Below are 12,943 nucleotides of genomic sequence, written 5' to 3'. Positions count from 1 at the left end.
TGTTTGTTTTGCCGCGGAGCTGACACAAAGGCTGTCGGATCGCAAACCCTTTGATTTGTTGACGTGGCCTCGATCCAACAAATTACACATTTTCGAATGTTAAAATGATTTGTTAGCGGGAGAACGGGACAGACAATTGTTACGATGATTCGATTGGTCAAAAAAGAACGACCGAAAAACAAAAAAAGAAATAAAAGCGCTCCAAAAAGGATTCAACTCAACTGCAGTTCTTCACGCTTCTGCAAAAACGACTTCATCAAAACCCCAAAATGTTTAGAAGCGAGACCGGTTGGTCCACATCTGGATCGCAATATTTCCATGTTTTTTGGTGCGCTCGTCATTTTCCATCTCAGTCGCCTCACTGTGATTTGTGCTCCTCCATATCCGAACCACCGTCGGTCTGGAAAGTTCAACTTTTTCCGATGGAACCGACTGCAGATGGCACCGAGTCCGTTTTTAGTGCCACCGTGCTGTCACGTAACCGCGATCGATGGCGACCCCCCTCCCCTTGGTGATTTACACAAAGCCGCGGTTTAGGAAGGGAAGCACATGGCTAATCCATCGGAGAAAATGTGCGTGATTCTGGTAAAGACATTTCCAGATCTCGGCTTGATCGAGAAAACTGATCCTCGTGCCAAAACTTCTGCATCGGCTATAAATAGACAACGCTGACATCTGCAAAAATGTGTTTTGCCCTCTTTGGACTATTTGGACTTTCACGAGGACGCGACATCATGTGCTTTGTGGTTGAGTCACGTCGCTCACATGAGGTCACCCGAGCGTGATGACAAATGTGGGAAACGAGGAAGCGGCCTGCTGTTATCTGTGTCGCTAACTGCGTCCTCTAATAAAATAAATAAAAATTAAATAAATGATACTCTATTATTTTAAGTCAGGGTTTTTTGTAGCCGTCGCACTGAATACCGCAAAAGGGTTTTTTTTCACCGGCAAAACTAAATGTGAGTATTTAATGGCCGCTCTGAGTATTTACAAAGTCAATGTACCTTGAAGCCATCTCGTTCTGCAGCTGCTTAAGGCAAAATTCCCCCGTTTTCAACTGTGGCTATCAGACTGGTCCATGGCCGCTAGCCAACGTGGCCTCATTTGAACCGTCATTATCCCAAAGGCCGTCTGGATCGACGACGCTCTCTCTCTCGCAAAAACCGCAGCAGGTGGCCTGTGTTTGGGTTGTCCGCTAGCTCAGTGTCGCATTACCCTCTCATGCACATGCTATCAATTTGTGCAGATCCTCACTTGGATGGCTCATCCACTCTTGTCACGTCCAAAGAATAAAAAAAAAAAGCGTACCGAGAAAGTCGCTAGGAGAAAAGGCTGTTTGAATAAACTGCAACAAGCTACAAAAGTTATACAAAGACTCGCCGAGCATAGCAGAATTCCTGGGAAGTGAGGCAGGCGTCTGTGGAATCCGATTGGACTCTTCAAGAGAGGAGGAGGGAGGGAGGGGTGGGGGGACTTGCGATTCCGAAAATCATCCATCACTCGGACTCATTGAGAAACGTGCGCCGGAGCCGATCCTGTACGATACGCTTGAACAAACACAGACTTTGTCCTCGGCTCCCGGTCGCTCGGCCGGGCTACCTCCAAGTAAACGTCTGGCCTTCCCGTCAACGGGGATTACGTATCGGTGTATCCAGACCTGAGCATTTTGGACTTGAAAGCAGGTACATTTCAGCGGGATCGAATGAATTCGGCCATTTTGTTTTGGCGGCGACAATCAAAATGGCTGACGATTGTTTTGATGTAAACACAATAATGGTACTGATAAAAGAACGATACCAAAAAAAAAAAAACTTTCAATTTCACACCTAGTAGATCATTTCAGGTGTTATCCACCGAACACACTTAAAAAAAAAAAAAGGTGTAATGATATTACAAACTGGTTATGCCAGTAAATATTTTTCAATGAGTGAGAGTAGATTATGTCGCCGCATACCTCGCATGCCAGCCTTTTTTTGGAACAATCAGCACCTTGGCCTTAAAAACCGAGACATTCCTGGGTGAAATACGAAGGATGCCGCCGACGGCTGACATTCTGGACTCCGTCCCGGAACAGCACTCCTCATGTGTCGTGTTCCCGTCCAGCTTTGGACTCAACTAGCGCCATACTGACTTTGTAATGACTCAACTATAAGTTCGAATCTGTTTTTCACAGAAGCGTGGACTAGAAACTCTTCAGGTCAAAAAGATTTAAAAAAAACATATATATCCATTTGTTGGCAGCCTGATCAAAACCATTTGAGTGATTAAAAACACGAGAGCAAAAAGTGGGAGGGGAGGACTCCTTCAGGTTGAAACCGTAAACCGTTTTGTTCCCAGGCTGCAGAATGTGCTAAACAGAAAAAAAAAAAAAAAAAAAAGGGCTGGAACAGGGCTACACTGACAAATATTGTTTTTGGACGGCGGCCAGATTATTGTACTGGTGACTGCGCCAGAGGCAAAAGCTCATCCAAGTGCTCTGGAGTGGGCCTGAGTGTTGTTTTGGACATGAGGATTGGCTCCTCCTCGCAGGCACGATGAGAGAAGCTGCGCAAAGTTACCAATTCGAGATATAATACAGTTGAATTTGCCTAAAAAAAAAACATCTGGACTATTGTTTCTCTCCGGGTTTTTTTGGAGCAATAATCATTCGCACTTTGGCCATCGCGCCAACTGACTCATCCCGTGGCGTCCATCTGGACCGAAATGAATTTCTTGAATTCAAATTCAGTGTGAGGATAACAAGAAAATGATTTCTGACGAGTGACAGACACCTTTTTTTTTTTTTATATGACATACGGTGCACATAGAGGTCAGCGAATGCCACATGGTTCTCGGCAGTAAATCGAAGTGACAGAATCCGACTTGTAGCTGGACCGCAAGACAAAGGATCAGCCCTGGGGTGTGAAATCGCTAACTTATAGCGTAGCTTATCTCCAAATCATCTCAGTTAGGAAAGAACTCGGGGTCACAAAGCATCGTTTAATCATACGCTTCAGTCTCATGGATAGCAAATTGTTCCGGCACACAAGAGTGTCGATTTTAGTTGGATGATTTGAGCGTTTATATTCTAATCAGATGAACACGCGTTTTTTTTTTGCATGAATTTTGCACAAGCCGCACGTGACATTTGCATACGAAAAGGTCACCGTGGGTGTCGAAAGTATCTCGTTGGAGATGCGATACAACAACAAGTTTGTCGATTTAAGACAACATAGATTGTAAAGAAATTACTTGTATTTTTTTTGTACTCACATAATAATAATTTACATTTGATTTATGTATATATATATATTTTTTATGTAATAGCACAATTTATAATTAAATTTATAAATAAATTTTAAATTTATGTTCCTCTCCAACCAGCATGGACTAAAAAATAAATAAATAAATAAATAAGTGAGCCTATATGTCAGCAAGTACGCCGCAAGCAGGCCGCTCACAGCACGGCCTGCTGAGACGATGGCTGAAAGACGCCGTTTGGTTTTCATCTCGGGGGCGATGTGGCAAATTTCATAAGCGGTCCACATTGAGAGTCAGACCGTTGGTGTGTGGTAAGGCAAAGAGGAGTAGGAGGAGGGGAAGGGGGAAGAGGAGGGATTCTGTGGTAAAGTGGAGTGTGGAGGAACCCACTGACCTTGACATCCTTCTTCTTCTTCTTCTTTCCCTCCCTCAACGCTGCATGGCTTTCACCACATGTCTATCATACACCCACTTTTAATAATAAGCTTGAGCATGTGTGTGTGTGTGTTGGGCCCTGACACACTAATCCGACTATTCCGCCCCCACCGGTCAGAACTATCGAGTCATCGACATGGCGCAATTGCCCTCCCTCCGAGTGGCTCTCAATTAACGGCTGACAAAAACAGTTCTAAGTTGTAATAGCAGTGTTCGCCACTAGATGGCAGACCTCACCGCCATGTTCGGACTCCCTTGCGTAGAACGGCGTACCGATGACTTGAAAGGAGTGGAGACATCTCAACGATGCACACCTGTGCAAAAAAATGATTTTCATTTTATTTGTATTTCATTATCTCAGTATAGAGATATTTTCCTTATGACGAATCAAATTTTTTTGAGGGGGTGTGGCGGCGGACTCTGGCAGTTATAGTTCCTCATTATTCAGACCTCAAGAGTGGTTTCACAGACCCCTACGCGGTTTTGCCGCTCCGCACAGCGGTTATCGAGCCGCCTATCTGCGCCGTTGTCGCGGCTCGCCATGCAAAACTGCTAACATGGCGCCGGGCGGGGCCCACTCTCACATGTGGCGCATGTGTTGGCATGGCTCCTCCGTTTGTTTATGGAAATGACGCACCGGTTCTTCTGCGTGGATGTTTTGCCAGGCAAATTAATAACGAAAAAAAAACTAAAACATAAGTGCATGTCAGTGTAAGGGATCGATGCTATTTATATATTTATATATACGATAATATCATTTATTAACAAAATAAATTCTTTTAAAAAATTGCTTTCATTTTTAGGTTTATTTAATTTTGATTAATTTTTTTTATATAGTTGACATTTTCTACAGCCAAGGATTCAGACAATAAAGTGGCAGTTTCACATCTGAACCGAGAGATCACAGGGCCCGGCCGGTGGGGTCAGAGGTCAAACGTGGTCACATTGCAGACGTTTGAACCCGCTGACACGATGAAAAGGGGGCCCCGTGGCGAGAGCGTATTTATTTGTCGGTGTCTGATGAGAACAAAAGGGGAAGGAGGACGTCAAGAGGGGCTCGGCTGTGCTAAGTGAGTCATTGGCGGAATGGTGGAAAAGCGTCTCGTCTTGCTTCTCCGTGCGTTTTATGACGCATCATTTCCACTAGGGAAGTAGAAATGAAACGGCGGCAGACGACCACAACGCATGCTGGGTGACATCTGGATTTTTCATCTGCAGAGATGACATTTTCTGGCACTCCTTTGCTCTCCTTTTCACTTTTGAGATAAAGCTGTCATTCCAACAGATGGGTTGTCTGACCTTTGACCCCTTGGCTTTTTTTCACCCCCTTCATCACATTAATGAGTGTGCAAAGAGGTTTGTGTGTGTAACGTACTCACGTAAACCGTTGCGAGGAATGTTGAAAAATTCCCTTCGCTTGCTATCTGGTAACATCACGTCATCACAAAAAGGACCTTTAGAATTCCTAAAATATAGAAAACATTTCTTAGTAGTGATTGGTATGAAAACAGAGAAACATTTGAATGTCTTTGGGTAAAAAACAATAAAATTACAAAACATGTTTGCACAACTAGAAGCTGACACTTGAGTGAAAATTAATTACAACTACAACTTCATTTTTCAACTGGTCGTCATGGTAACGAACGTTGCACTTGCCACATGGGAAATCCTATTTAATATGACAAAAGAAAAAAAAAAACTCTGACAACACCTTGTTACAAACTGCAAAAAAAAAAATCCATCTTATGTCTCTAATCAGTGCGCCTCCCCTCAGGAACAGCAGTTGGCAGGTTGCCCCGTGTTTTTGTCCCAGACACGCTACGCCTGGTCAGCCACTCGAGGCGAGGCGGGAGTCTCGGGCCAATGGCGACCCAGACAGGGCGGTGTCTTCCACGAGCCCACGCAAAGCCAGCGGAGGACGGGCGAGCTCACGTGAGGCCCGTTGACTCGTTGCCAGTAAGCAGGAAAAGGAGGGTAGAGTAGCGAGGAGGAAAAGGGAGCAGCGAGGCAGGAAACACACAAGCGGCACACATTATGCTCTTGACATTTCCACTCATCAGCTGCTCGGCACACATGGAAACCTGTGACCAATTATGGACTTTACTGCGAAGGTTTGACCTGTGATCACATTATCCGACGTAAAACACCTTTTCTTGAAGGAAGGGAACGTTGGAATTGGCACAAAAATGTTTTTATGGGGTGTTTGGAGAGCCATCAGCAGGAAATGTGGACAGGGGTTTGGGAAAGTTCAATTTTGGATTGGTTTTAAAACAATCTTGGAACATTCTATACATTTCAAATTCAACAATTCAATTCAAATCAATTGACAGCAAATTTAAATGGCTTTACTGAAACAGCAAAATGAACGGTCTGAACCAAAATGGCCGAATTCCCATTTTTAATCCGGGGGTCATGTGACTTTTTGGTGGGTCTTTACATGATAGACAATGCTACCAATTTTTGTTTTTACAGACCCCTAAAAGAGCAGCTTTGAAAATCTGCCAAAATGGCCTCTTCAAAACAAAATGGCGGACTTCCTAGGTCTTTTTTAATTTGGCCGGCTGATATTTTTTTTGTGGGTCCACTCATAATGGGTGTGGCTATTTTATTTGACCCCCCAACTAAAATATTAGTCTTTTTTTTTAATTTCTGAAATAAGTCCAGTCAGCACGAATCATCTCAACGTCCATTTTGCCGAGTTCCACATGTCTGTTCTGTGTCAGGATCTGCGTGCGCTTACTGGGTGGATCAAATGTGAAGCGTCTGCACAGCAGCTTGCCCCTGTTTTCCCGACTCTGCGTTTTTTGGTGTGCCTCCAACTAAAGCACTGGGCCCGTTCTCAGCCGCTGCCTCCACATCACTCGTCTGTTTGATTTCCCGAGGTCAGAACACGGCCGCGAAGCTCCGAACCGACGGGGGAGGCCAAAAGTTGAAAATCCCAAATGAGCAAACTTCTTTCTTTCGCATTTTGAGGAGACAAATGGATGATGTCATGTCTTAATAAAGCAGATGAGCTGGTTCTGTGTGTTTCTGGCATGACTTCACTCGCTTTGAAGGGCTCCCAGAAGCAACAAGGTCCAGGCTAGCAGAAATGGATTCCGCTACCCTGGTGTGACCCGCGGCTTCTTTTCTGTGTTTTAATGAAAAGCTCGCAAACGCGTTCACCTTAGCTTTGGGTATTATTCAACACCTGCGGCTTGATGTATGGCCGTCCCAATGTTTACCTTTGCAATAAAACTACGTACGCGAGAGTTGAACGGTTTCATTTAATGGCGCTGCCAAAACATACCTAGCATTATTTTCGCAGTGGCTCGTTAGCCTTCGGTCACAGTTAATCATTTAAGAGTTAGGGGACGCCATAAAGGCTCGTTTGTAGCGCACCTGAATGCAAACATGAATTTGATATTGGGAAAAGAACAGTCATGAATGCAAAATGATTGATTTTTCGGGAAATGTCCAAGATGGCCGCTTCTGTGTTTTGGTGGGCATGGCTTCCTGAGACTTTTTTTTTTTTGTAGGACCGCTCACATTACGATGTGTTTTGGTGGGCTGAATCTATAAATGGTCAAAATTGTTGCTTAGTGAAAGCAAGTTCCAAGATCCATTTTTTTTTGGGGCCCAAAAACTTCCTAGGGAACATCTCGACCAAGATTAATTTGCTTGCAAACGTTTTGACGATGGGAACTGGGGATGACTTCACACCACATGTTCAGCCTGCAAAGAGTACATTAAGTGTTCTTCTGCCTGGAAGCTCCGTCATTGAATTTTTTGAAACTCATGATCTAGTGGCAACAAACAAACTCCTCATCTGTACGCCCCATTCACAAGGATTTCTTGTGCCGTTTGACTTTTTTTTTTTACCTGTTGCTCATTTCCAGACACATGACGTGAACGCTACGCTTGGCCAGGCGCAGACATAACACACGTCTAATATCTCGCGTTTGGAGATTCAATCGATGGCACGGATTGCGAGCGTGTCACACACTCCAGATTGTCACGCTTGATCGCAGACAAGCGACGCGAGGGACGAGGCGTCGCATATAATCTTATAGAATGTTATCCCAAGTCAGCCGAAGCGTATATTTTACCGAGGCCTACATTTTTTTTCTCCGGCGTCGAGGGGAAAAAAAAAAGCCTCGGCCGAATTATGCGAACCACCTGTTGCTGATCCCGAGGCATTAATGGACGAGTGGAAGTCGCGTGTGCTGCCTGCCGCTCGGCAAAAAAAAAAAACGAGGCCTCCCCGATTGCCCCGGGCGCTCAAATGCAAACGTGTCTCGGCACACCAGTGCAAAAGTGGAAAACAGCTTTTCAAATATTAATCATTAGTGCCACTAATGGATTCATAAAATTTGGGTATTAGACAAAAATAGTTTTTGTTGCATTTTGGACAGTACAAAAAAAAAAACACGAATCGTCTGATGAGGCCCCCTTTGTGTTGTACGGCCAAATATTATTTTCCCAAACTAATTATAACCTCGAGCGCAGTGACGGAAAACAAACAGAGCGTGCAAAAAAAAATGCGTCGAATTTCCTCTTTTTGTTGACGTTCGCTTTGCGCAGCAGGTGCTGGGCCCACACTGGCGGCGGAATCCAAAAAGTGTGAATCGGGCCCTCCTGGGGAACATATTTGTGGACTTTGCGTGACGTTCAAAGTGCGTGTCAGCGGCGTTTAGGCGTGATTGAGTACATAAGCCCGCTCGCACGCCACGGCTCAACAAAAGGCCTGACGTAGGCGAGCCGTTTATTGCGACTGGCTCGAGCTACGCCGGGCTAAAATGGCTCGAGCCGTGGCGCTCGCCCTCTAATCCTCCCTTTTTACTCACGTATGTACACAAAACGGGGGATGTCACACACGTGTGTGCCGTGACCTCAGCTACGAGTTCTTTCGCACGTATGGAGCTGCTACTATCTTTTTTTCTAATTGGCTGCCTTCAGTAGCTATGACAGCGTGTTTGTTTATTTGAACACATAAAAAAAAAAAGTCCCACAGAGGTAAACTCAAGTCGTCTGTGTGTGTGTTTTTATGATAATTCTTATTTTTAGCCCAGGAACACAAAGTACAGTTTGTAGTCAAGAAGAGATCCTGCCTCAGGATGTTCTAGAAATATATTTAAAAAAGCAACAAGGACCTGTGATAGGGGTATTAATAACCTAAAGGAGGCCATGAAAACATCTACTGCCTGAATATGACCTCGGGGAAATGATCACGTATCCATGTGAGCATTGAAGCTAATAAATAATTAACTTGAGTTAACGGTGACATTATGTTATAAATGGACATAATTGTAGTTGTGGTGTACCACAAGGCTCCTTTCTAGAACCATTGTCATACATTCTAAAAAGTGAAGGTTAGGAACCTTGTGCGACTGTTGAAGTCTTGCCAGAGATATTTTCCTGAGGGTGTGGAGCATCAGCTGACAAGGGTATGGCTAAAATATAAATCACAAAGAAAAAAATGTCACCGCGCCCTTGCCCACGTCGGAAAATACTTTTGAATTACACTCACCGTGCAGGAGTTTCATGTCTGTCACGTTATTCCTGCCACTTCAATTATTTTCTTTCTGTCTTCATCTTGGAACTTCCCCTTGAAAAGATAATCAAATCATAATTTAGCACGTTGACTGATGATGGTGTCATTCATACAATGACAATAAAGGCTTCTTATCTTATCCTATTATTTTATTATATATATATTTTTTTTTTTCAAGAAGTGTGATGGTCGACGTGCGAGATGTCACTTGCGCCTTGTGACTGTTTGGCGCGTGTCACCGAGGCAAGAATGTGACGGTTTGCCGACTGGGTGTTGTTCATTTGTGACAAACGTCGCCGTGATCACTTTACAAACACGTCAAATTCAAGTGCAGTCTTGGTACTCAACCGGATAAAGCTTTTACAATTACATATTGGTTAATTGGTTCCATTATTACACTTTTATGTGGAGTATTAGACGACTTTGGCGAAACACTACATTTAGCTAGTTAGCTAGCTATCGCGACACTCGACCATACTAGCTATAGCCAGCTAGCTTCAGTGGTAAATACAGGCCGAGCAATTATAACAAATTGAGTTATTTGGCTATAGTTGCCGCATTATTGAATTAAGAGTTTGCTTGAATCAATGCTAAGTATCTATTTATTCATCTGACCATCATGAAAGTGATTAAAGGGTCACTTTACATCATGAGGCACCTCTCGACATGTGTTACGCACACATACAACTGGAAAGGGGGAGCGCCCTGTACTTACGTGATTTCTGGCCTTTTTTTTTTTTTTCTTTTAAATACGCCTGACATCGTTTTGTGCTGTGGTCTGAGGTCTCTTGGCTCGCATCTATTTTCCTTCATAAACTGGAAAGAGGGGGGAGGACAAAAAAAAAAAGGAACGCAGAGCGAGCTAAAAATGTCCAATTTCAACCGCAGTTGGCCAAAAATAGCCTCCAGAAGTGTGTTATTATCATTAATGAGTTAAGATTAGAGCCTTTTTTTTTTTTTTGCTCGACTGAATGCTGACTTATACTGACTCGTTCCCGTTTTGCTGACTTAGGAACCAGTGTGGGCCACATGTTTTTTTTTTTCTTTGCACGCTTGCTATAATGCGTCACAATGTGTGCCAGACACAAGGTGCATTTACTGTCGTGCAAACGCGTTAACGCTGTTTGTTTGAAACACATTAAAGGACAAGTCATAAGTGAACACACCCATCTCGACAAACACACACCCTCATCATTACACACACGCTTATTTACAGTATGCGCGGCTCGAATGATAAGGTCTGGAAATGTACTGCGTTGTAGCGCCAATGCACCTGTGTCTGCCCATTTTTTTCTTCTCTCTTTTGAGGGGAAACAGTTTTGCCGCCGCTGAATGGCTGGTTGGACCAGTTTGGTCGTTAGTCGCAAAAATCACTTCCTGAGATGTGTTTTGCATATAATGCTTGTTGAGCTCGACGGGATGAAAGTCAACAAGGTTTTTGTCTGGTTCCCAAAATTCAAAACATGTCTTTTCTTTTGTTTGGCTATATTTCTGGCTACAATTAGATAATAGGACCGTACCAATTTTAGTTCAAGACGGGGGGGGACGGTTACATAATGACTTCTCAATGACTTAAAATCCTTGCAAGAATTTCTAAAATCTTAAGTTTCATGGAAATCTCAAGTCATTTTTTTGGCATAAATCTAACAAACAAAGATTAGTGAGCAAATGTTTGGTAGAGTCAAGTGCAGCCAGTCACAGTAATATTACAAATACTGCCACAAGGCCGCCTACTGCTTCTTTTTTTTTTTTTTTTCCACGCACAAAATCGCACATAGATTTATGTGAAATGTTTTGGAATGCATTGAGGAGGGCTCGCACGTATCAGCCACATGTGGCGTCTACGTGTGGAAAACATTCCTTTCTTTAAATACGTTTGGCAGGAACCGAGGCAAATGACATAAAGATATAAATCAGCTTAGTGTCCTTATTTGCGTTGACCTTAAATTGCTTTCTGTAACTGCAAGTGTTTTGTATAACAGCCGCCAGATAACACGCGCGAGGTGATTAAAAGAGAAACTGGAAAACTGGACTCGGGCCAAAGTCAGTGCCCTGGTTTGACACGGCCTCTTGAGCAGTGTGTGAATTGTTGAGCTCAGAATCAAGTTGGGAGCTCCCTTGGTGTCTGGTTTTCTGCTAACTTTTTTAGAACGCTGGGGCAGGTATCATTGTGCCCTATGGAATCTGCCTAGTAACAAGCGACACTGGATAAATATTTAGTTTAAAACAAAGTGGTTGGCTAGTAGTTCAAAAATGACATTTTTTTTATTTATGGGATTAGCAACAAGTGACGTGGGAAAAATAACGTCACCGGAAACTGGACCAACATATTTTACTTTAATTGAGGTTCACCTCACCCATGTTACGAGCTGGGGTTGTACAGTGACAGTGAAACGTAATCACAAGCAGGTCATTTGTTCTGGAGTGTGTTTTGGTTAGCGGCGGGGAGATTAGCGTACACGCTGGCGTTTTGAAGGCCATGACCGCGGCGTGAAATCTGTCTGTACGTCTAAAGTGAGACTGTGAAACTGATAATGACGGCCCTCCGGTTTTATCGCACTAGGGCGCCGTCTGCACAAATGAGATGGTGGCACACCACGTTGAAATCCAATTGATCGTTTCCACGGCGACACATTTAAACGGTTCAATTGATTGTTTGAAATTACCTTGACAGTGACTGGATGAAATTTAATTCTCTACGCTCCGCCGCGCTTCCTCCCCCATCTGTCATGTGAATTGAAACAAAGTTAATAATCGACTCAGATATTTTATAACACGATAGCGCTTATCGCAATAATGAGCAGCGATCATAAAATGAAGTCATGCTTTTCGATGCACGTGGCGGGCAGTTTCGATGGCCATGTGGGCCCATTTTTTGAGAAAGAAAACCCAAAAACAAACACTAGCGTATTTGTGTGAGTGTGTGTGGAGCTAGTGGATGAGAAAAAAAACAAAAAAATCAAGCCATCCTCGAAATCAGCCCTCAGGCGTGTTCGGAATATGGCAATCACATGGTTCTTGACATTTAGCTCACACTTTTGTTGACAGATTTGGCAACAATCAACAATAGGAATTAACTCACATAATATACAAACTTGTAAAATGGAATTAAAAATATAAAATGCAAAAATATTCCTCGGACACTTTGACCTGGTTGTGACCGCATCACCAACGCCGATACTTCCTGTACTTCCCGTCTGCCCTCGGGTCAAACATTAGTCACGGGAATTTATGCGTGCTGACTAAGGGGGGGGGGGGGGGGGGGGGGGAATCTAGAGTACAACTGTACAAAGATCAACCAGTTTCATTTTTTTTTTTTTTGCGACTTGGTTAATTTATTGTTGGGGTGACACACCGCCACGCATCTCCAGGCGACGGGTGCAAACACGCATTTGGGGAAATGTTGTGGCCCGGGGTTATTAGTGCGAGCAGCGGCTGATTGGCGTTTCCTCACAAATCTTCGTCTCTCCAGGCCTAATGAAAAACATAAACTACAATCTTTGCGCTGTAATGTTTAGTCATGATGTAGGTTTTTAATTAATCGTCCCGAAACTGAATGACAACCAATTAGAATGCTATTTCTTCTTCTACTACTGCCCCTACTGCCTCTCACAGGTCGGTTTCGGTACTGCAACCAGTTAAGATGCGAAACATCGGAAAGTTTGTAACCTGCTTTCGTATTTAGGTTTGGTTTCCGTGAAAAATCCCAATTTCTGTTTTAACTTATCCGTGTAC

Source organism: Syngnathus acus, chromosome 23 (genome assembly GCF_901709675.1).
Source record: "Syngnathus acus chromosome 23, fSynAcu1.2, whole genome shotgun sequence".
Classification (NCBI taxonomy): Eukaryota; Metazoa; Chordata; class Actinopteri; order Syngnathiformes; family Syngnathidae; genus Syngnathus; species Syngnathus acus.
Note: the sequence above shows the minus strand (reverse complement) of the source record.